We start from the raw sequence: 26,354 nt of genomic DNA, 5'->3' as shown, positions 1-26,354 counted from the left end.
TTAAAAAGGCTTGAACCATCATTCATGTTACTTCTAATTTTCTCTGCGTTTATCAAATTTGAATTTATAAGGAAAAACTGCAGAGTAACTAAATGAATCTTGAAAAATAACAACTACCTAGTTCCAAGTGCTCGTACTTCTAGCTATTGACTTGAACAGCTTACATGGGTTTCGAAGGTAAATCAAAAAGTATATTTTCTCCAATTTCTTTTTAAATATAAGAAATAATTATTTTATTCAAACTATTAAGCATGTAAAAGAACGACCTTGAACAATAGTTTGTAAAATCTTCATTGAAAATGTTTTAAATTCAGTCATTGAGCCCTGGTTTTTGGAGACCCTTTGGAAAAAAGTATGGTTGCGGTGGCGACGATAACTTCATCCGAAATCAAAAAAGCAAATATTTTCTGTTAGTAGGTAAGTATAGCTCGTGATTAAACGAAAGATTTAGAAAAAAATTGATATTCGAGTTTTCGGCACAGTTGTGTGCAAAAAAGTGCGAGTTTTGGTAAAATCTACACCATGTATTGCCTTGTAAAATAAGTTGTGATCGAAGAAAAGAAAGATCCTTCGTTCAATCACTAATCAATGCTATCTAGAAGAAGTGTGCGAAATTTCAATAAAATCGGTGTATCAATTTTTGAGAAATCGTGGCCACCGATTTCTAGAATCCAGTGTACTTCCGACGCTTCCGGCCGGTCCAGCCTAATGAGAGAAATTTCCAAAGGTTCTCTCTCTTAGACTTTTGCTTCAATTGACTTGAAACATTGGAAAAATATTCTTGACAGGTTGTACTATTAGATAAAAAAAATTAAAGAAAAATGAATTTTTTGAAATTTCGAATCCCACGTAACCCCTTTCAATGCAGTCGCGTCATATTTTGTCTACCTTAGATTTCCAACGCAACATAACCTCAAGACGGCTACAAACTTTTACATCTAGCGTCTATTGCTGCGTTGTACAAACTGACAGTTAGACGAAACAATCGACGGCAATTACTTGAATCTACCGTCAGAATTACATCGCTTGGCGCATGTGCATTTGGGTGTTCAGTTTCCTGAGACTGTCGCCGTATAAGAACATGCCTGCATACGATAAATTCGAAAGTATATAGACAAGTGTAAAAGAAAGGTAGTGACTATGGGAATATACCGAAGACCTCTTCCGAGGCGGCTCGGCCGAGTCCGCTTATTTACGAGTAAATAATGAAGCAGTGTTAAGTCGAGCTATCGGTAGACGAGACGTGCGTGCAAATGGCACCCAGAGCCTGCGGACGCGTGAAGATAATAAACGCATCCCTCCGAGGTGAAGGCGCACGGGAGAAGAAGCAGAAGAGGAAAAAGAGAGAGTTGCAGAGGAGAGCTAACGTTATCTCGGCTTATCTTGTTTCTTCCGGCGTTGTAATTGCCCACCACGCGCCAGCGCGCGCGCGAGATGAATAATAATTCCCTGAATCTGATTCGCCGCGCTCAGCTGCGCAGGAATTTGCGCGTCAGCTCAGCTATGTGGGGTGCATGCGCTCTGGTGCGTTTTAAAAACAAACGGGCGATCCCCTCGATCCAGGCAGGTAGTTATTTTTTCACGCCAATGCGGCGATGTCCGAGCCTCGGTAAAGTCATCTTTCGCAAGCGGATATAACGGCTCTGAACCGTCGCCGCGTTCGGTATAATTACTGAGCGGTCTCTGAGTGCCTCGAAGGGCTGCCCAGCCCAAGTCCACCCACGACTAGAATCTTGAGAAGGGTGCGCCAGCCTCGACCTCGGGTTACTCCCGCACGATTTTACCACTATAAGGTACTGGTCGAGGCCGGTGGTCAACCTTTCCCGCGATTTATTACTCGAATCCTTGTTTATCGCTCACTTCACCGTTCTTGCCCTGTAGCTGCGCCACAGCAGCTGTGCCAAGAAAAATACACAATTCGACCGACTGCTCGGGTCGCGTCACGAGCGACGATGGTAAAGCTGTCGGCGTACATGATTCCTGAACATTTGTCATGCGATGCAGTGCCGCACTTCTCAAATAATCACTTTTTTTCACGAATTAAATCGAAATTCTTACTCAAATAGGATGTAAGCTACTGTTTCAGCAGTTGACGACAAAACCTTATTGCGTTCACGTGTAAAGTTTTATGTTAGTGTCATTGGAACATCGGGAAGGGCAAATAATGAGGAAAAGACGCGGTGTCGGGCAGTGTTTGAAAATTGTCATTAGCCACTGAACGGATTTGAAACTGGGCAATCGCAAGACGAATTTTCATAAAAATTGAAGATTGGAATGCAAAAGAGGAGGGTTCCACAAAGAAAACATTGTTTGACAAACGTTATTGTCATTATATTATTTCAAACCATCTTCCGTTCGCTTGCATGATGAAATAAAGTAAAACATGAAAAACACTTTTAGATTGTATATAAGAAACTATAAGGGATCAGAATACTGACTGTTTAAATGTATCTTAAACGAATGAAGTCGTCGCAAGTACTCGTCGATTAATTTCTTCTACAGATGATGATATAGAGTCAATTGCCATTGTAAACATGGAGTTCTAGCTCAGCCGACGTTTACTACATAATACATGTTAACTCCTCATGACATCGTCGATCGAGTAAAAGACGCAAAAAACCCACGACAAAGAGGCCAAGAATGAGACGTAAAAAGAGAGGAAGCGAGGGATAGAATAATTTCGTGAAAGGCGAAGGCTGCGGCATTAATGACCAATAAATTAAACCGTCACGCGACAAAGATCGGTATAGCCATATAATTACATATACGTACAAGCCCAGATGTAATGGGTTCATAGGCGAAGACTGAATGCTAATTGGCCTCGACCGAGCAGACCTTTCAACGGCAATTACCAATCGCCTTCGATTGTGTCGAAAAAAAAACCGGCCCGCTCATTCTTGTACCGATCTGCCACGAATCACTCGGCTGTGTCACGCTGTGCGGTATTAATTGCTTTAGAGCCGAGAGTGTCTGGTTGCGGGCAACAAAACTAACCGAACGGCCGCTTGTCAAATTGCACGCTGTTTCTATTCCACATCGCAAGGTCCTTTATTGTGCCCTCTTATCTTCTAATACCCCTCGGTCGGTATGCGTCCTCGAGGTAAAAGCGTAAAGGCCCCGAGAGCGCGGACGCATAAGGAAGGAAAAATACGAGGCAGGACACCTGCGTTAATTGGTAAAGCATTTATTCCTCAGGAGTCAGTGTACAGATTCTTATCTATCCGAGTGAATTTCTAAGGAATTAAGTGGCTTTGCCTCTGCAGTGGATAACTGCCGACCGTGCAACCGATCGGATTGTGAAAACCGATCGTGCGTCTTCTCTACATCTCATCCTGCTTTGTTAAGCCGGCTGTGTGTGCTGCAATCGTTACACCACTACTAACATACATCTCTCTGCTCTTTTGCACTGTTCACAATGCCGAGTGGTTTTTAAGTGTATTTTCAAACTTACGCTCGAGTTAATGCAAATTTTAGTCTCAAGAACATGAATGCCCACGAGATTTAACGAAAATATTGCGAATGTTTCACCGGATCGTTGGAGTTTATGGGTGTTACACAGAAAAATACGACATTTTCAACAGTATGTTTACCCATCATTAAAGTTTGGGCGTACTTCTGCATATTACAATCACCGCGAAATCTTTCATCGGATGACCAATTAATAAGAAGAGAAAAACTGGCAAACGCTTTTTCGATTATTTCCATTAGCGAGAATTGAAAACAACACGATGACGCAGAAAGAGATATTCACGTTGAATGATTAATCAAAAATGAAAGTGCAGTGAAACGATGACGCGTGATTAAGGAACCTGTACTCTCGAAGAGGATAATTTGTGTCTTATGTGATCATCGTAGAGACTCCTGGGAAGGTAACGCTTTAGGACATCGTTGATCATTCACTCTCTGTTCATCTCCTACTTCAGCTATTTATATACGCACGATACATGATCGAATTTACATAAATTTCAAGTGAGTTTCGTTTGTACTATCAGCAATTCAAATATTACGTCAAGTTTCAGTAGGGATGGCCGTTTGATCGTCACGATCTTCATTCCAGTTGATGCCTAGCATTTAAAGTGCTCCGGTGTGGTGTATTAAATATGAGTATTTACACTGTTAAGAAGTCGTTTCCGAAAAATAATGTTGACTCCTCTTACTCACGATTACAAGCGTGGTGTTTTTATCGCGAATAAAAGTTTATCAGTCGATAATTCATTGTATCAACGGTATAAACATCAAAATTACGTCAAATGGGAACATTTATTTATGAAATGGTTAAAACAATTAAAAATAACACCTACTGGTTCGTTTTAATCTTAGAGAATAATCCCACATCTTTCAAACACCACTAGTTTCAGAATCCTAAAAACACCAACTGAGTGTACAGCTTTTAACTAGCTTGCAAAGAATAACTGTGTAAAACGCGTACGCTTTTCGTCGGTAAGTACCTAATGAGAGTAGATAAGAATCGAAAGCAACAGAGAAGAGAAGAAAAGGATTCAAAGCCACCCCAAGGTGGGTGAGATGTGACTTTTTTCCAACCAGCACGCGGTACTCCATAGCTACACTCTGTTGTTGTTTTATTTTTTAATCACCCGAGCAATAATATCGAGTCAGGTTGATCTAGTTACCTTTTTCCACCGAGATGGAATTCGATCTCGGATATAAATAGCGGCGTCGAGAGTGAATGTGCGCGAAGCACTGGCTCAGGGTGGCTACTTGTGTAGTCCGCATCCGAGTAAAGGTGAGATAGTTTGCCACCGCAGACCGATCGGTAGTAGGTAAGACCAACGGCACTGACACCGACTGTATATGGTGCATGCATACTTGATGCGTGCGATTGTGTATATCGTGTATTCGCGGTCCATACAGACATATTGCAGCCGCGACCAGCGCGGCGGTTTAACAACCAGGTCGATGTTTTTCGCTCTAGTTATCCTGATGTGTATAATCTCGGTAATTACACACCTCTGAGAGGGTTTACCTGAGTGCTGGCGGCATAAGGTGTATTCTCCCATCCCCAATCAGCTCTGATTGCTTCTGACCATTACTAGTTAATTCTTATACGCATGTATAACGTTACTTGGTATACCTGCATGTACGCAGCTGACGCATGAGGGGGTTTATGAAGTTTCCTCAATTACTCGCTTATTCATTAATTATTGATCAATTTGTTTATTCGCCAAACGGTATTGAGGTGAGAGCCTAGAACCGCGCTCACATTCCGTCTTCGATATTTCGCACGTGTTTCTACGTCTGATCTATCTGATCAGAGTTCCGGTTCCTGTGGTAATAAAACTAGATTACAGGACTGATTTTTGCGGTGTATGTTTCATCGTTCGCAGTCAAGTTACGGATGAAGATGATCATTTTTTATCATCAATCTATCCGCGATATCGCAGGTGAACAAAGAATTCCATTATGGCGCGCTGGCACGTTTTGCACAGCGAAATCGAGGTGAAAATTCGGACTTGACCTCCTTTTTTCTGCTTACGGAGTAGCATTTGAAAAATTACTTTTTCTAAGCAATCTCTTAGCTGGTCTTTTAAAATTGTCCATATAACAATGAGAAATTTAATTTTTCGCTGCATTAACACTTTAACTTATGCCGAAGTACTAAATTGACTTTTTTTTTATCATGATTGATTATTTACTTTGCAACGACCAAGCCTGTATAAATAAACGACATCGGCTCGAATCGGACGTCGTGCGGCGTTTTCCTTCGTTATTTCGGAACGACCGGATCAGTTCAATTGCCGAGGTGATCTAGTTTTATTACTTCAGTCCACAGAATTCCGCTTTCTCTTTCCAAGTCCGAGATGCTAGCAGTGGACAATCGGTCGCTTGCACCTTCTGTACTTAAGCGTAACAAGCGGTTGTGTACTCAATACCTTTTGCACAAGAAACTATTTTGATCGTCGTTCCAAAGTATAGTAATAATTTCAATCGGCAAACTGGTCACGTAATATGACAATGTTCAACGAAGAACGCGAAAACAAAACGTAAGATGATAATCATGAATACTCGAGATGTGCGATTAATCGATTAATTGATCAATTCAAGATTAGTTAAATCGTTTTTTCGATGATTCGATTATTTAAAAATTTCAATCCATTGTTTTTTCGGTCCATCGTACTTGTGAAATATTAATTTTTTCCACGATAAGAGGAATAACTAAGAAAACAATTAATCGATTAATTGCACAGTCTTAATTTATACCAAAACGCAGCATGGGCGAAATCGTCATCTACTGCAGGAATCCGTTCTGCCGAAGCGATCGGCCGGGGCCCAAAACGTGGGTCTCACCTCGGGCGGGTCCACGAACAGCATCCAAGCTGACGATGAATGGACGCTAATCAGGGACTTAGCATCTCGGGATACCGAGGCGTTGACCGGTTTCTCGATCGTATTTTGGGGAGGGAGTCCTCGTACCGTTGCCCTCTGGTCGATGGGGGCTCAATGAACCTCATGAATGACGCAACGAGGAACCGGAAATATCCTCCTCACGATTTCGATCAAGAGCGAGCGATGCTACAGTCACGCGCCGCTTATTGGTGCATCAAAATTCGGAGAATATGCGATAAGTCGCAAGAATAACGTATAAATTAAACGTGTCTTTGACATTTCGGATTGATTACTTTTTTCTAACGATTCGAGCGAAGGGATAATTGAGAATAAAGTAAACTCTTTAAGACAGTTTTGATACTGGAGCTGGATGAAATACGAATGTACGACGAGGAGTTAAGTTTGTTGGTTCTACCTTGAAATATCAATTTATTATCTCAGCTATCTATTGAACATTGTGATCCATCATATCCGGTGAATATCAATGAAATTACTGTGGCCAAAAATGATACTGAAATGTTTTAGCAGCCTTAATAATTGCGAAATTTAGTGTTGAAATAATTGAGTATTGAAGGGCTTAGTTGAATATTGTCTAAAGGATATGTTTTCATAATTGAGTACATAACTTAAGAGGAGATTTATGAAACTAGAATTAAGCAAAACATTTGACAAGTATGCTAGTGTGCTCTCAAAATAATTCTCAATACTCTGAATAATTTTCTTTTCCTTAAAATAGTCCATAAGCAAAGCTCAGAATGATGAAGACTGCTGCGTGGAAGTAGCTTTAATTATTGGCCACAGTATAAGTGATCATTCTTTTCTTGTAAAACTTGTAATTTCACATCTGATCCGCAAGTATGCACAAAGAAAAAGGATTTGTTGAATTTACCGAATATGGAAATCAAATGTTGCGAACAAAACAGTTTGTTATATTAAATAAAATTTGTTTTCAATTAAGAAAACATTTCTTTCGCCTTTCATAGAATAATTTCTCTGTGTTTCCTTTTCTCTTTGCATTCGTCCAGTCAACTCGAGTCATCTTTTTGCCCCTTCTTCGTGCAGATTGGGGAAAATAACAACTCTCATTCGATCGAGGGTTGAGCTGTGTCAGGGAATATTTTGCTGTCGGGTGATAGACCCGCTTTGCTTTATGATATAAAAAAGTGTGTCATCACTTCCGGAATGACTGCTCGCCACGCGATTGCGTTTGGCGGATCGGAAGCGCGCTGGAAGACGGTCAATGGACGGAAGGATGAGGACGAGGCGCGGGGGATCGATATATCGGAATTTATCGAGGATCTTTCCCTCGTCGTGTCCGACACGGAGCGTCCATCGATACCTCGGCAGGGCTGCAGGGGATGCTGCTGCAGCTGCACGCTCCGCAGGTTGGTTTTTATCACACGCGCTGCACTCAGGCAAAGCCAATACTCACCACTGCAACCAGCCGAGCGATTATGTTGAAATTATATCAAACCCAGCGGGACGCCGATAGAAGAAGGTTAACTTCGTTATGAATGCTACGCGTAGGCATATTACAGATAGCTACACTGCTCCGCACGGCCCATGAGAAATTACTCCTTTTCCCACGCCTCACCGCGAGCATCCACGAGCACCGTCTCAAAATCGCTCCTTGACCACTCGGATCATCGCCGTTTTCGCTGATACTGTTAACTTTGTCTACAAAATCGTTGGGATTTTCATAGTCCGCCGTGTTTTGGTAGAGGTACCGAATTTTTCGACTGTCAAATATTTCCGGGTAATCGGTGCTGTAGTCGACTTTGGAGAGGAGAAAAAAGCACTCAAGGAAAAACACATTGCTTACATGAAATGGGGTAGCACGATGTTTGTAGAAAAGTATCACGAGAGACGTTTGAGATACTGAGATAAAACCTGAAACAACACACTTGTACCTATTGCAGTAAATTAAATCCAACTTTTGAATACTTTTGATATTATTTTTTCGTCGTCCGATTCTATCCAGCGTAATAATCGTATAGTGTCTAGTGTTTATTTAAAACTTCTATGACGGACATTACCGCGGCTTCTGCAGCGTGAAAAAACTGGAGTGATACGTCTTTCTAATGAAAATTGTAGCGAGTCGATGGTGGCAGAAGTTGAATGTACCATGAAATCCGGCGATCGGACTCACGTCGGCGAGAAAATTGTTAATTATTTATGTTAAGCCCAAGGGAAGGCAGCTCGGGAATAATCGGTAGGTAATTTAATCTAATCTACGACAGGCATTAATGCGAGAGTAACAATACGGAATCTCAACGAGGAGGGTATGCAATATCACGATGCAGCCTGGAGGGACTCGCCTCTGTGCGGATGTCCAGAAAGTCAAGCCTTCGATAGATAGAATTGATAGCCATGCATCGATCGGTGCCACGTACGGACGTCCGCGTGTGTAAGCGGTTCGGAATTATTCGAATAAATCTCAAAGACGGCCGCGTGGACGCCTTGGACGCGATCGAGAACAGTCATGGTGATAAATGCGCTCCTCGATACCCTCCGAGCGTCCATGCAGGTATGTAGGTACGTATATACCAGGGACACAGATGCAAAGTATCTCTCGTTGCTGCAGTTTCAAAACGTTCCGCCTCGGGGAGACCGGCGATCGAGCAAGAAATACTTGCGTCTCGGGCAAAGTGAATTTTCTGAATAATTTTATATCCCTACCATCGGCATTTATGATTGAGTACCTGCGCACTCTCGGCGAAGAGAATCTGATGGAGGAAACCTGCGAGTTGCTGATAACGTGTTTTTGAAACACCTGAAAAATTGAAAAACTCAACGTTTGATATCACGTAGTTTCGTGCACTTCCAATGGAAACAGTGAAATTGAGAAGATTGAAGGTTCGACTGCGCAACCGCGAACTTTATAGGATTTTCAATCAGGCTAGCCACTACAAGCTTCAGCTGTCAAACTCGAGTTAAGGAGATTGAGCAGGTGATGCGAAATTTGCAGATATAGTTTATGCAGTGATTCGGGAAGGCTTAGCAAATTTTTACTGTCAACCCTTTGGAGACTCAGGGATTTGATGACGTTCTTTCTAGCGTTAGGAATATAATTTCACGCATATTACGAGAACGCCGTGAACATGAACGTGGCGACAAAATCCTTGGCATTTTAAAAATCTCTGAGTAGATTTGCGTTCTAGAAAGTAATTTGAATATATTTCAGACAGAAGCACATTTTCCCAACCGCGATTTCACGATCTGATCTCTGAAGGGTTAACTGAGTGACGACTGATGACTACTACGAGTCATCGTAATCACATAATTTCAATTCGCCATTTCTTGCGGGAGATTTTGACATCTGCGATTTGCGAGCGAAAATATTTCCATGATGTAACCCCACCGACCAATAGAGTTCAATTATTATTTGAAACATGCGCAGTCGGCAACTCAACCTGCCAAGTTTCACCGTTTCCTCTTATTCAAAGTATAATAGCAGAGAAATGCCTTGGATGCTCCTTTTTTCTTGTCAGATCTCTGCACATAAATTTGCGTAAAGTTGGAGCGAATCTTGCGGATGCGTCGGTAGGTAAATAAGGTCTATTATTTCCAGGTGCATTGTCATTCCTGGCGGGTGCATTATACATATATAGACACGTGACGGCAGTGGAAACGCGTTCGTGGACCCAGCGCGAACGCTTTGTCGGCCCCTGTCACTTTCGTAGCTAATTATAAGCCAGACAAAACCTTCGCATTAGCGATAATTGCCAACAGGGGAGTAGTGACAATGCACTCGACAGCATTTACTCGGGGTTTTTGCTCGATCGCTACCACCACACCACGTATGCCTGTACCAACTTATACGATACGATGTGACGGCGTGGAACGAGTTCGCGGACATTATCAATCACTGGCTAATGGTGCTCCCATCGATTCAACCACTACGGCTAATCTAGCCGAGCTTGAACCACCTATTCGTATATATCCAAAATTTGCCCATCATGACATGCATTCGACGACAAAGCTGCAAAATTTATAAATTTTCGAACGAACAGATTTTCTGCTTCATTCAGGGATGAATATGAACAGTGCTGACCCTCACGCCGATGCTGTTTTTCAAGATTTTCACTGTAAAAAATGGTGGTTCTTAAATTTTGTAGTCAACTTGGAAATCCAACATCGGATAGTGTTAAGATCAAGATTCACATCAGATTTAGTGATAGGTTGACATCAAATTCTAGTCCATAGAGGTGCATACCACATTTTTCTAGCATTATGCGTTATTCGATAGCAACTCTGAATAAGGGGAAGGGAATATCTTAAATATATGAATAACTGTCACATGAAGAGGAAAACAACTGATCTCTGTTGGTAATAATCATCACTGGATCGGTTGGCTGAAACCCGTGAAAATTAACCAGAGGCTAATTTGATAGGTTCTGATTTATCTGATAATGAAGTGCTAATTTTTGTGTAATTTAAGATCTATGGCTTTGAACAGGGAGCCTCTGAAATTACATCTCTGACATTCACGTGTGTAGTGAAATGATTTATGATGCGATTATTCACGTTCGATAAAAACAAATCAACGGATTACAGCGAATGATAGATAACGCGCGAGATGACGTTAAAATTCGCAATGCGAGAAAAAATGAATTCCTTAGACAATCACCGTAGTATAAATATTTATCAATCGGTAATGGGTATTTAATGACGTAGTGCAGTGACAGCTACTTATTGATAAATCGATGCCTATAGTTATAGCAAACTATTTGGTAACAATTGTTAGAATTTATCTACATTTATTTTGAAGGGATATAGGAAAGGTGGTATAACTTGAAATTGCCGAACATTGAAAAAAAAATAGCAAAATTACGATTCGAAATTCATTTTACTGGATTTTTCCACACCGAAATGAAATGAAATTCATTTCCGTTTCTCTCTAGCAGCATTTCAGTCCTGGCTAAGCTTCGCAAACTGCATACACCTAACCAGACCTTGACCTTGCCAGTCACTGTTACCGATTTTTAAACCATCTAGTACAACAAAGAGTTCTCTACATCGTCAATTGTTAAGGGACCTCTTTGTCTTTAGCTGGTTATAAGATTTGCACCGGGAATATGTATCTGCAGAATGACTTGCTTGTTGAGCATCGTCATCCACGCGATGTTCTAGGAGCAGGTTTGGAAAAATTTGCTGTTAAATTGACACATACAAAAGTTACATCAATCGCAGTACAGTTCACTTGTCAATATGCTCGAGCTACGATCAAACATGTTCATCCGACTTGGTTATGCAAGAAGAAACTATAGTGGAATAATTACAATAGCACGTCTAAATGTACAGTGTTCTCCATTGCTTGTTTTCTTTTTTGTTTTTTTTTTGTGTCAATGTTTCGCACGCACAAGCTGATTGATGAACACGGTGATCTTTCTTTCAACAAATTAGCAAGGATAACGATTTCTCGAGACCCAAGCCGCATGGCCGGTGCTACAGAACGAAGAAAACCTCGCTGGGAAACTTGTAATTTCGAAATAATTGAGAGCTAGGGAGATAAAGAGATCGGGAATAAAGCAGATTCAGCGCGAGACGCAGCAGTTGCAGTGACTGCGGGTTTCCCATGCTACTCGGAGGGAATGACGATGCACCTGCTAGATGAAAAAAATGTTAATATTTACTTTGTGGCTTTTGTAAAGCGACTTATACTTTTGCACATCATGTCTCACCGAGCACAATGACAAAGCAATTATAATCCGGCCTCGAGTATCTAATGATTGAATGAATGCGAAGACCGCGTGTGCGGCACCGGTAAAAAAAAATATTTGTGCAGCTACAAAATGACGAGTCGCACAATGCCTTTCAAGGGCTGAAAGGACGAGCGGATCTAGGATACTTGCACCATCTGTAAGATTTCGTCGATGATTGGCTTCCAGCTTGCATTTCACCTTGAAAAGTATTCTAGACGTCTCATTAATTTTGAACAAATGGGAAAACTTTGCCACATTTTCCTCAGGAACTTCAGACATTATTACATTCGATTTCAAATTTTTTTACCAAACACCTAATTGCTAGGCTTGTGTCGAAATTCAGCTCCATTATCACGGCAAATCTTGTTTGAAGACCGAATTTTATAATTTTTATCAGGTTAGAATTTATATATATACACCAAATACACAAGTTTTCCGTGGTTGACTAAAACCACTTGGTATTTCAACCCTTTGTGGTACTCTTTGAAAGTTTAAATTTTCAATACTTCAACCATTGGGAGCGATGGTGTTCGACATAATGATCAATCAGGATTTTGGCACGAATCTGAGTCATCTGTAGTAATCGTATGATTGTATAATAAATCATTGTCGTGAAAAGTCTTGGGCTCGAAGAGCCGTAGATTGAGTCGTCAGGTCTACGAGATTCCCGGGAGACGACGAGCGTTACATGCAGGATAGGAAGATGGGTCTCTAGGTAAATCGTTTCCCCGGAGGCTCAGAGAACCAGAAAATACTCGATAACGATAATAAAGTATGAAGGCGCGTCGGTAAATCCAGGCAAACTGGGATCTAAAGCGCATAATTCCCGCAAGTACCTACCGGCTATGGGTATACTCAATACGGCTCATCGCAACACGGAACAAAGTAATTAGTACTTTGGAAAAAAATTGAGTGTGTCACAATTATTGTGCTTTTATTCGACAGTTTTTTTTTTCTGTCGTTGGTGGGCCTTGACTTTTTAATTTAATTTTTTTTTTTCTTCACTAAACTTGGTGTGATTCCACGCGATCAATCGCCTGTTCTCCGAAAGGTGTCTTATGCTCAAATTTTTCTCACTTGTCACAACAAATTGAAGTAGGTAGGTAGCAGTTACGTGAAGTCGAGATAACATAACGTCAGCATTGATTTTTAACTAGTTCAAAACCAATAACTGGGTGATCATCATTTTCAGAATGTCGAAAATAGTGTTGCTAACACTGAACGAACTCTTTTACCTAATTCCAATAACGTATTGAGTATCACTTGGAATTTTTCACCTATACGGATGTTCTATTAGATAAATCAGATTTCAGCAATACGCTGAATTACGCTTCTCGCTTTTCAAGGATCGAGGTTATATCACATGAAAATTGGACGTACAACCAAAAACATTGTATTCCACAGTGACGGTCTCGGGAAACTGAACACCCAAGAGCCCATGCGCCACGTTTTTTCTGTGTCAAGGCAGGCTGGCCAATTCTGTCTGATTGGACCCTGGCGCTAACTATCAATACGCGTGAGCATTTCGAGGTTATACCGATTAAGAAGTAGATCCATCGCATTTGGTTCACCTCAAATTCTCGAAATAACGTAACCTCAAAACGAGTGCGAATTTTGATAACTAGCCTCTAACTGTAACGGAGTTGGTCAACCTGACAAGCAGACGAAAACTTCTGCGCGAATCATTTATATCTAAAAATGGAATCACATGATTTGGCGGAATCGTATTTGGGTGTTCAGTTTCCCGAGTCTATCATGCGCTAACTTGTACCACCATTTCACCGTCGCAAGTCGGAAAAATTTCTGAACCAGGCTTGTTGAAATATGCGATGATCAGCTAGAGGGCGACGCTCTGATCGAGCGAAACTAAGCCGTCGTTAGAGTGCCCTAACCCTAACTCGGCGCAATGGCGAGCTCTCTTCAAGTGCGCAAACATCGGTGATCTTCGAGCGCGGATAGTATAAATTAGCATAATGCCGAGAAACATTAGGTCCACCAATGCGCGGTGCGCATCGCCTCAAAGCCCGAGCTCGACGTACTGGGTTGAGTTATGTTGGGTAAACTGGGCTCGCCGCCGGTCATTTGTGAACCTTGCTTCTGCGCGCTGCTTCTGTCGATTCATTTTAAGTGCTCTCCTATAGACGCCACTGCCCAACGGGTCTCTTCTTCTTCCTCTTCTTCTTCGTCCTCTTCTTCTTCTTCTTCCTCTTCTTCTTCTTCGTCTCATTTTTCGAGTCATATCTCGCTTTATGCACACACGATCATCCGGACCAGTTGAGAAAATTGGTTCGCGTGGCGTTCGCCCTGGAGGGAACTAATCACCGCTACTAGGGACCAAATATACGAGCTGGTCTCTATACACTTCATTCCTCTCGAGTATATAGGCATACCAACGTTAAATATTATCCCAGCAAACTAGCCGTCAGACACTTGCTGCTGAAGGAAAAATAAAACGGTCACGTGCAACATGCTTTTCACTAACCTCTTGCGGAACGTTATTTGTTACCGTAATTAGGGATCGAATCGATCAAAGAAGCGTGTACAGCGAATTAACCACTAATCAAATGATGGGATTATCTTCGGGAAGAATATTTTGAATTCACTTCATGCATATCCATGATGTGAATTAGTCGTTTGAGGTCATTCGAAGTGACTGGAAGTCCATTGAGGATATGCTGCTGAGTCACTTCAAGGTATTGCACGTCTTCTAGAGCCATTCCAAGTCGTTAAAACTTTTGTGATATCATTTTGATTCAGGAGGATTGTCATACGCTGACTTAAAGTCTTGCAAAGCCAGCTGCAATTATGACAACGTGCAGAAATCCTTTTGAAGTCAAGAAGTCGATAAAAGTAACGACGATGTAATTTATGAAATTACCGTAGGGAGTCTGTTAAACACACTCAAAGTCGTATCACAAGCTGCATCCAAACTCGTGTGAAGTTTTTTAATTAGAACGTTCAAAGTTATATAAAGCCAATTAAAGACATGCGGAAGTATTGGATGTCATTAGAAGTTATGCGACCAACATTCCAAGTTGTATGAAGTCAACCATTTATGACAAATTACTTCGAGTCTCGTGTGATTGTTTAACAGAGTGATATGATTTCACTTCAAGTGAAATGGACTTATCTAAATTAAAAGCCTCATACTTTCTGATTCTTCAACGTTTATAAATTAAAAAAATAGCAGATTCTTAAATGAACCGTATCTAAAATTACTCCTTCGATATTTTTCCTGATTGACGGTAATACAGGAAGAGAAACCAATAACATGATAGCATATCTTCCAAGTGCAAGATTTTACAGTTTATAATTTTTCAGCCTCATTTCATTTTAGCGACGTTTAAGGTGACTTTGATTGATAGTAAAAAGCATATCAAGCTTCATATCTCGATCATATTTTGATTATACATGTACTCAATAACGATATAAAGGATAATAACATATAAGGGACTTGGTCACGATTGTCACACCGAGGAGGGATTTTTTTCGCAATGTGTTCTGATTCGAAACAATTCCTGTGGTCAGTCTCTGGTCTGCACCCTGGGGAAGCGAGAGTCCCGTATAGATTTTCGTGGTGCAACCGGTGTAACTAACCTGCGACACAGAAACCTTAGTTGCGTCGTAAGCGACCGCATAACACCCCAACAACCGGACTCTCCCTTTTGTCGAGCAGGTCTCGGACCTCGCCGTGCATTATTTTCCCCGTCCGTATAGGTACATGCGTCTTATTTTTTCCTGTTATATCCATAACGGTTGCGTTACAATACGTGATACAGTGTCCATACGTGCATCACTTGCATCCACGCCGCGAATGAATCGCATCAACACGTGTGCAATACGTCTCGCAAGGTGCTCGGAGCGATCGAGTGCGTTGTTTTCAACATTTTGCTCGTCGTATTGTACAAATTGCATGCAAATAACGGCGAAACTCAGAGGCTTCGTAGAAGTAGGTACGTTGTTACATTCACAGACCCACTGAACGAGAAGGGAATCCAAGGCATGAAGAACTTACAACATCGTACAGAATAATATCCTAATATAATACTCTGTATTGTGCCCACAATTGGTGCTCTAGTGACAAAAACTTTTGTTATTTTTCCTTAGAAGCACGGGAGCGAAGCCGTGGATAAAAGCTGTTATGAGAATAATCGTGTAATTGGTACACACGCTGGTAAAGTACCAATATTGTGCTCCAGGAACAGTTTTTCCATTACACAAAACTAGAGTCTTAAAGATTCTTGCACGTATATCTACTACGTAATCGCGCGTTGATTACTAACAAAATAACGCAAATTGAGTGAGAAAATATGTTTAAAAAAAAAAAAAAACTGAAAATTCTAACATAATGTAATCGAACCGGAGCAAATTGCTCTAGAATATTTGAAAAAAATTGAACATTCCATTTCGAACAGAGGCATTTGACAAATGGCTAAATGCATAGATTTTTCCATTTTAAATAGAAAATAGAGAATGCCTGTTATCGGCAATGTGAACTGAAAAGTATGAAATGGCGCGTTTGAAATGAAACCATTGTAAATATCAACCCAGAACTGAGTGTCGGACTATCCCCGTGAGATCGACCCGCGCCGCTCTTTGGCACTCCATTTCGCAATCCATTCACGACACTGCACCACTTCGGTTGAGATATGCGATAAATAATTGTAATGGACAATGCACACCTCACCGCCGTGCAACCTGCTCTGTATAACTATTCGTTCGTACACAGGTATGCGCACCGTATCGTTCCGTGTGCATGTTGCGTGCATATCGTGCGTGCCGTGGTTCGTCGACGCAGCCCTATGTCCAAAAGCGAAACCTATACAGACGTATAACTGGATGATTTCGTATAATTTTATAAACCTATAGTTTTGTCATGACCTGTCATGACCGCGGTGATGGATAACGGCTGTGAAATAATTCACATTGAACATATGATCTTTCGTATTCGCAGAGTTTTATTACAGAATGTACAAGTTTTACTTTGCCGATTCCCGAATAATACGCAAAATAAACTGGCGTCAGTCGAAATTAGGGTAACGAATAATAAACGCTGGTACATTTATAAAAAAAAATGGTGAATTTGGCTGACTTTAATGGGACAACCCACGAACTGTCAATGTGGTGCGTTTTGAGATTGGAAAACATTATTACACGAAATGATGTTTTTATAAATTTTCTTATTCAGATAAGATAAGAAGAGTCATGTCGGTTAAAGGAAAAATTATCAAAATCCGTTCGTGCATCGTCGATTTATCGCTGAACACAAAATCGGAAGTTCATAAAAATTGGTCGGAGATGATTCCCTGTGCCTAGAAACGTGGCGATCTAGTATAATTGAAAACTTGTCATTTTCGGGATGCTGATCGTTTTGATAAACAAATAAACGAGAAGTCAATGACGGTAAGACATTCCATTCGGAAGTGAACATGAGGCGAGCTCGTGATCTTGAACCGCAAATGCTGTTGCAAAACAAAGAAATTGACGGAGAGAAACAAACACATGTTCCTTCGGCGTACAAATTGCGTAACGCAATTGCGGATTATGCACGTAATTCGTTACGCATTTTGCTCTAATTGGTGCAACTGCGGTACGAGATGATAATGCTCTGGCTACAGGTATAATGAGCCGTTTAACAAAGCGGCTTATGTGAATTTTTCAACTTTCTAGTCACATGGATTCTTCACGGATCGTTACACTTGCGTATTGCGTTTGCACGAAGAATCCGCGCAGTCACGCCGTGCGAAAATGCACGGTAACTAACAATAAAGAGAAAAAAACGTTTCCAGTATGATACCGGTGTGCACTATGCAGTCATCTACATTAATGGTACAACCTTTTCGTTTCAGATGCCCGCCGGACTGAATTTGATAAACTGTGATAAAAACGAATGCCAAGTCGAAAGTGAATCAGTTTGACATATTACGGTGAATAAACGACTATAGAATGAATCGGTCTTGAGGAGCCTGGAAAAAGAAATTAACTCTAAAACGAACATTTTTCAGACTTCGAAGTTTCAAAGAGTCCAGTGAATTCGAAGTGATAGTTTTTATCAATAATACGATTCACGGTACGTGTAATTTGTTTTTCCTACTGTAGACGTGCTGCACAGTGAGCTGTTGCATTTTCACTTGCTATTGATACTGCTTCGCCAACTTTCACCTACGCGCTGTACCGGCTGCTTGTATGTTGCTAATGTGACACAGCTTCCGTGACTGGTTATACTCGGAGAGTTATATTATAAAAGCCGTGTATATTGTGCGGCAATTACACGGCCACTCGCCAAGTAGCCAAATGAAAAAAGGAAATAAATAACTATAATGTGGGTTTCATCCCCGCGTGTATATAAGCGTATAGCAAACAATTTGCCTGCGAAATAGCTCCGGAACGCTCGTAAAACCCTGAAGCATCGAGTGACCGTAAAACAATGTTTGCCTCTGTCTGCCAGAGAATGGTGAAAGTTCGAAACCGTTTAAAAACAATTACCCGCTCAAATTAGGGATGCACTCTGGGTGTGTCTAGCCCCCAGACAAAGCAAAACTATGCCTAAGTATCGGAAATTCTGGTACTCCGATATTTTTCTACCGAAGTTAAAACCTTGAAGAATCCCATTTTCATATCGTCGAACTATTATGCCAATTTCCTGAAATACATGAGACTTCGCAAATAAGTCTTGTAATTCAAGTTTCGTCGGGTTGCAATGATCCACCTGAAAATATATACTATACCTATACCTTTCGCGAAATTTAACAACTTCCAAATTAACCGATTTCTTCCAACAAGTGGGGAAAATTCTTCAAATAATTTCGTCGACAGAGAGTCGTACAAGGGAGCATTTGCTGTTTGCATCTTGCTTTTTGAGCACTTATTTCTTGTAGCGCGCTATAAACCCGTTGTTCTTGACGCAGTTGCAGACTACGGTAAAATTAAGTACCATGCTACCCGTAGTTTAAGTCCAATTATTACGTTTTACATATGAAAAATTCGAGTTAGAAAGGAATCCTCTGATCGCTATCGAGATATAGATTTACAATTCGATCGCAGTCTGCAGTGATCTTCATGTGGTTCTCGGGACGTGTAACGTTTTTACGCGTTTTGTGGAAAGAAAGAGTAGATGAGATGCGCAATAAATAAAACCAGGTCATCTGAACTCGTCCTTTATCCTATTTTTCTTGTTTTTTTATTTAATCATCTTTTCCCGGGAGCCTCATGTGACGAAAACAAACGGTACAGGATAAAGTATCCGACTGCGCATGCGCGAACTCTACTGGCTTTTTATGCAGGTTGACCACTCCGAGCAAGAAGTTATATAGCTGATGCAAAATTTGCGGGTTAAGCACAACTCAAATAGTTGACGCAGTGATTCGGGGAGACTTGGCAGACTTTTATTGTTGAGTGACTTATGACTGCCGAATGCTTTGAGTCATCGCAACAACACTATTTCAATTTACTGTAATTGACGCGGAAAAGTTTGACATCTCATGCCTCGGCTCGAGTAAGTTGGCTGCACTGCCTCGCAAACGAAAATGTTGCCGTCGATCAATAGAGTTCGATAATTTTGAGCATACTCAGTCGGTAACTCAGCCTGCTAAGTTTCACCGTTTCCTTTCAAGATCTAGAGGGGGCTGAATAGTCGTCACGTCTTTACAGACACACTACAGGCTCGTAGTCTATCCATCTGTAAAGTAATATCACGAAGGTGTAGATATTATTCATATTACACATGAGCTTGGCACTCCAAAAAGGAATCTGCAGCGGCTGACTACAAGCGTTGAATATCAATCAGAATCGTTCGATACACGTACAGCGGACGATTGTTAAATGTAAATAAAAACATCCCAGGCTAAATGGGCGAAACTTCCTCGAAAGTTTAATCCATTCTCACAGCTCGGTTAGGTGAAGACTTGCACGGAGGTAGAGCTGCGCGCAAACACCTAATTCAAGCTAACCCGTGGCGCGCCTCCGGTTATGCAATCGCAGTCAAGATCCCCAGCCATCATTCACCGGTCAATTCAGACGGCCCATCGTCCGTGACTGCCATAATTCTATTCGCACTGCAGCATTTCGTCTACCGTTGCTCGATGCTCATTCAGCCCTACAAGGGTCACAACCCAAGGACGTGAACGGTTGTTCTCCACATCTATCAATTCAACTTCTACAGCGACAAAATCGTGAACCACCTAATTCTTGTCGATTCTGTTATCTCGAGGCCGTGGGTGAAAGACGAGAGAGAGAATGAAGAAATGATACTGGTGAAGTAACGGCTTGTGTAATTACGGGTCCCAGCGGCAATCGGATAGTCATGCAATGATTTGAAAACAACAAGTATCTTTGTGTGTAAGAAGGGGAAATTTTACCGTCAATATTACTCTTGAATTTTAGCATTTTTGAAGAGCCCCGGGAAATTTCATACTTATACGAATTATTGTTTTTTGCAACGATTGAAATAAGGATGCAGGTTGATTCTAGGACACCCCGTATACTTGCAGATCCGCTTTTGCTCAGCATCAAATGCCGGTCTATTCAATCTCAGGAATATTCCGCTGACGTGTGTGTGATTAATTAATCCATGCTTGATGCGTTTTTGCGCGCAGCCTGGCATACGGGTAATTACGAAAATGCGTTGCTCGACGTGAGCTGTCATCCGATGGTCGGTGTGAGAATGAAAAACAGGATCAGCACTTAACAAAACAAAATTAGATATGTACACTGTCTGAAGATTTAGTAAAAACCGTGGTGGAAAGTTCCCATCATTATTTCCAATTTTGTGGTAACTTCGATGAGACATCGAATCTTCAGGCCACTTTTAAAAATCGTAGAAAATTACTAAAAATATCACGAAAAATTATGAAAGTATCGAGCTTTGCAGAAAGTGGTATCATTATTCTCCTCAAAATTATGAATTATTTATTACCGTTACGACTAGATTTTTCGCGCTGCTTTGAAAAATCTTCAGAAATTACGAAAAAAGATTTCAAAAAATATTTCAAGGATCTTGAGAAATGAAGACACCCTCTAAGTGTCTCAAAATTTCTGCAAATATTCTTATAATTATCTGTAACTTTTTCTAATAGTAAGAGATCTTTCAAAGCGCGCTAAGATATCTAGAACAAAAAATTGAATTTTGACTTTAAATTTAATTGAACAAATAACAATTGTAGATACTACTTTCTGCATAGTCTTGAAATTTTTGTCCTTCGCTGTGAAATTTCCTATGTATATTTTTTTTCAGATTTCGAAGTGTCGTCTGAAAAATTGTAGATTAACGGCTTATGGTTCTTTGAAACGGTAGGTGATATTGAGAAACAAACAAAAAATACGGGGCTATGGAAAAGTCTGCCGCGCAATAAAGTTACAACAAAATTTGGAACATTGGTCGTCCGATGCCACGCGAAACCGCATTGAATTTCACATACAACAGCCTGTGCGCGGCATTTGATGATCTGCGTAATAGAATAATCCATCTGGAAGAACTCGGCTACAATAATAGTGAACAAGATATTATGCCGGGACGGGCATATCTCAGACACGCAGGGCTCTTTGATCTCCGGCGTGGTCGTATTGCAGGGAACAAATAACAGTACGATACTGTTCCGGCGTGGATCGGACTCTGGGATCTTGGCCATTGTACTGGAGCAGAGGAACGTGGATGATAATAAGAGGATTTTATCCTCCCGTTGCACACCGCAAGCATATCGCTCCGAGTTTCACCACTACTTGAACGCAATGGTGCATGGTTAACTTTTATTCGGTAAACCAATGGCTGCACGCGTATCCACGCATCCTCGTATTATGCCATGAAATGGATTCAATATTGAAGAAAGCCAGCGGGCAAGTTTCATCGTAAAAAACGTCCTTGTTGAACTATCCAAGGAACTTGCAGATTTCGTCGCAACTCAAGTCACCTGAAGGTTTCGAATTTGCATTCTCTATCCAAGGAACGACGATACTCGCAGCGATGAGTCTCGATTGAAAGAATGAGCGGATCAACTCGGAGATCGTCATCCGGAGCGACCAAATGTCGAAAAAAAGGATCGGTGCTGACCGCAGCTTCCATCCAGGCCGCGACTCTCCATTTCTTGAGTAAGAAAAGCGAGACTAAAAACGAACAGCGAGAGCGTTGCATCGCTGACTCTTTTTCCCCGGTCCTTCCAGAGAGCGTGTGTACTTATCCAGTTTTTCAAAATACACCGATCCGTGTGTCTCGATCTGTTTGTTCTTCACTTTCAGGTGGAAAAATTTCACCACTTCCGCTGAAGATAAGTATCCGTACGGCTCGATTTAACAACAACCGCATTTCCTCGAGAGAATCATGTCTTCTCGGTGTGAGTGAATTCGATGTAGGTATAAACTGTTTGCTGATCGAACCTGCTGCTCGTTCATTCCGATTGCTTCTTTACGCTAGAGTGGGAACACGTAATGGATGACCGGTAGACTACTCCTCCACCGGTTTCAAACGATAAAAAATCGGCATTCAGATCGCCCTGTTAATCTCCCGGATTGTTGAGCGAACGATTAACTCGGGATCGATGAACCTCGTCGCTTCTACCATGCCCTTTTTGAGATTATCCAACTGGAGGATTGTGAAAACTACGATACTTATTACAGTAACCCGCTTATATTTCATCATGCGGTCACTGACTAAACTTTTCATGTACTATTTGGAAAAATCTTCTATAACACGTGTTGATAAGGCAACAGTGTTCAGGCATCGAGCCCAATTTCAAATTGCACAAATACTTCTACATTAATGGAATTGAACTTTAGCAGGTCACTTCTTCTTTATAGATCACGGTTATCAAAATTCTATTGTAATGGAAAAAGAGAAAATTGAGAAATTAAAATTTATTAAATAAGAATTATATCGTGATTCAACAAGTTGGATACAGTTGTGGATACATTCATTCGTGTGATCGGAGGTTATGGCCACAATTGGTACATAGGTACTTTGATTTCCGTGAACAATTGTATTAAAAATTATGTGTGCCCAGTAATAAAACTTGTGTCCGAAACTTGCCCAAAGTTGGATTTTAGATATGATTTATTTGATTTAGTATAGAGAATAAATTTCAAATTAATGAAGATGGAATTTTTATGAAGGTGGCGACAAAATTTGATGTTTTCCAATCGTACAAACCGGTCGACCAATGCGAATAGCAAACTGTACGATAGAATCAGTCATGGTACACCGATATTTCATAGAATTATCCGAAAAATACCGTTGACTTTTATGAGTTGATCTTGCACGTGGAGATATGAATCGTGTAAAAAATGGGCCCATATTTATAAGGCCGTTAATGGTTAAGGCGGGCAGGCTGAATTTAGTGTAGACTAAAACGATCACAGGTGTAAGAATTCATATGAATTAACATAAATCGTATTTGAATACAATGTAGAAAAGGCCGCATTGTATATTGTCCTCGATAGATATAACGTGTAGGTAGATGTTTGGAATTGCAGAGACGGAGCTTGCGGAGGAGTGAATCGCGTTCGTACCGTGCGACCTTCTCCGTTGAAAGTTATCAACCATGACAGGATGACAGGCAAAGATCGTTTTCGATGCTTGTATTGTCGCTCGGTTTGAAAAATCTTCACCCGAACAAACGTCCCGTCACTGCCCACGGTCGGCCCTAGAGTTGAACAAATAAACGACGCCGGCAGTATCTCGTGATTGCTGAGGAAGCTCGCCAGGGAACTGACGGCCACATCTATTACCAAGGCGCCTCTATAACTCACGCGAAGATATCTCGGGGCTCTAACTAGCGGTTGGTAACAATTACATCTCGATTCTCACCCGCTCCGACGCCTGATCGTGCCTAGAAATTCATCGGAGATTCACCTCCCTCTCTTTTGCCGCCGCCTGGCTCTCTCAATGACTTGGTAAACGGGCTTTAGTTAGCTGTCGAGAAACCTCAAGAATAATTTCTCTGCTCGCGTATCTGAATCCAACGGTGGTTGGCTGCTGTTGAAAACTTGTAGAATACAACCAGCCGGCGATGGCTCGGTATAATTTATGTAAAAGAGAGCCAAAACTGATTCAAATAAGTTTTAATCATTTTATGAACAACCCTGTCTTTCATACTGACTCGGAAAAAAATTCACTCTACTAACAAAGATCCAAGCTGCCTGTGAGTGATTTCAATTTATCGATCACTATGGTAATTAGTAGCAGTATAGTGCCTAATAGCTATCTAGTATGCAACGATTCAAGTGTACCGGCGATACTCAAAACAAGGACTGTATCTCTAATTCGATTCAAGGCGTCGATCACGTGGTGTACTCGTTAGCCAATTACACCTGTTGTCTTAGAAAGACAATCCCTGCGACTCTTTGCAACAGTCTACGGAGCACGACGTGCCAATTTCCTTTCACAAAATGTATTGATAAAGTCTTGATAGTAATTGCAAAGATAAATTGCATGTAAACTTAAAATAAATCCTGAATATTGACCAGGATTGTGCAGGCAAATCTTTCACGTGAAGAAGAATATAAAAGTGTAGAGAGACGGCTTTGCCAGTAATGAAATATAAACGAAACGAAACGGAAGGCAAGTGATACCGAAAAATTTAAACGTTACAGCTTTTAAAAACAATTAATAAGTTATTGTAGCGAATGATCGAATGGAGGAATGAATGACTTGTTGTTTTATTTATTAGTTTTTGGTGATATATTTTGAGACTCATGTCTATGTTCAAATCTTGCAATGCCAGAATAAACGATTATTGACATTTTTACACTTCGTATAATAATTCAAATAATAAAATAAAATTGTTTGATTTAATGTTAGTATAAAAGTCGTTTCAAGTATAGTAGCTGGTTAGTGTAGTACCATAGTAACAGTAGTCGATAAATATTGTTGTAAAATGAATACCGAACTGATTTCAATTCGTAAAGAATATTATTCAGTTCACGTTAAGTCTCTTAGTGTCCGTTGCTTTGTTTACAGTTGTTTCTGTTTACAAAATCATTGGAAGAAGCCTGTTTTATGGGAATGAAATCGTAATTAGGGCAACTATCATTAACTCTTGGTTATCGATAAATCAGAAACGGTCTCATCGATCGGCGACTTGTATCACTATTTTCAGGAACTAACTATTTTTCTGTCAAAGTCAGAGGTTCTGTAGGTTCAAAAGACGAAATTCTTTATAAAACAATAACATGACCAAATCTGCACACGTCCTCCCTAAAAATTTTCTAAGTTTGACGGAAGAGAACCAGCTATTACTTGTTACGACTATCGATTTTGCGGTACAATCTACATGAACATAATACATATACTTGTCGCGATAAGCAGATATGTGAACCTAGGGAGGGTAAATTTCGACCTCTATCAATCGTATGAATTGTACGAATTGTGAGAATTGTATAGCAATTTGCCAGGCACGCCCTCATAGCTGGAGATTTTATGAACAAGATTAAAGTCACGGTCAGTCGAGCGAGCTGGGAGAGCGATTGAGATCGTGGCAAAAGCAGTTCTCTTTGGTATCTCATTTCTAATGAAAATAACCAAGTCCACAATGACAATTCTTTTATAGCGGGCAGAAGCGTATCCAAGATTAGGCGACCTTGTTTATGTAAGACATATATACACAGCGCGTTTGCGGACTCGGTAACTCGGTGTAAAAAAGCAATAAAATAATAATGGCCAACGTTGCAAACGAGATGGAAAAGAATCGTGTTACCTTTTATTTCAAGGCCGTAAAAATTTCGCCGAGCTAATGAAGCGATGATCGGTCGAGATTGTGTTAACGAGTCATTTTCAAATACAACCTTAACTTTTTACTGTAAGCGTGATTCGGGAACGAAGGGAATAGCCAGTGACTTGGGATTCTTTTGATTACCCGGTGTTTACAAAAACCGAGGCAATAAATTTGTTCGTCATTTATTCGAGTGATATTTTCTCTTTTTACCGCCGATCTTGACGAGCCAGTTTAACTCGTTTCATGCTATAAGGATACACTAGAATTAAACACTAATACCTTTTTCAGTAGCGTGGTTTTTCCAACTCCAGATGTACTTCTGGATTCGAAAAAGTTCGACACGGATTATATCATGACATGAAAATTACATTCATCAATTTTTATATCAATGTCTAAAAAAAAATGATAAGAGTCAATTCAATCTTTTCCTTTTTCCAGTCATATCTGCAATTGCGAATTCTATTCCTATGAGTTATCGTTCACCCCAATTAGCGTCGTTCTTATGCGCACAATCCACAATAAATTCTTGCAGGTTGTAATTCCGAGTATTTTCTTTTCATTTTTCGTTTCCCCGTTTTATCCTCTGTCTTTCAGTTGGTTTTTT

At 40.7% G+C, this 26,354-nt stretch overlaps 1 protein-coding gene across 2 annotated transcripts in view; it reads left to right on the top strand.

The window, feature by feature from the left end:
- LOC124301389 (uncharacterized) overlaps positions 1–26,354 on the top strand; it is a 131,384-nt gene that overhangs the window by 88,356 nt on the left and 16,674 nt on the right. The gene's annotated exons all lie outside the window — the stretch shown is intronic.

Source organism: Neodiprion virginianus, chromosome 3 (assembly GCF_021901495.1).
Source record: "Neodiprion virginianus isolate iyNeoVirg1 chromosome 3, iyNeoVirg1.1, whole genome shotgun sequence".
Lineage (NCBI taxonomy): Eukaryota > Metazoa > Arthropoda > Insecta > Hymenoptera > Diprionidae > Neodiprion > Neodiprion virginianus.
The sequence above is the reverse complement of the archived record's forward strand: the minus strand, read 5'-3'. Positions and strand labels throughout refer to the sequence as shown.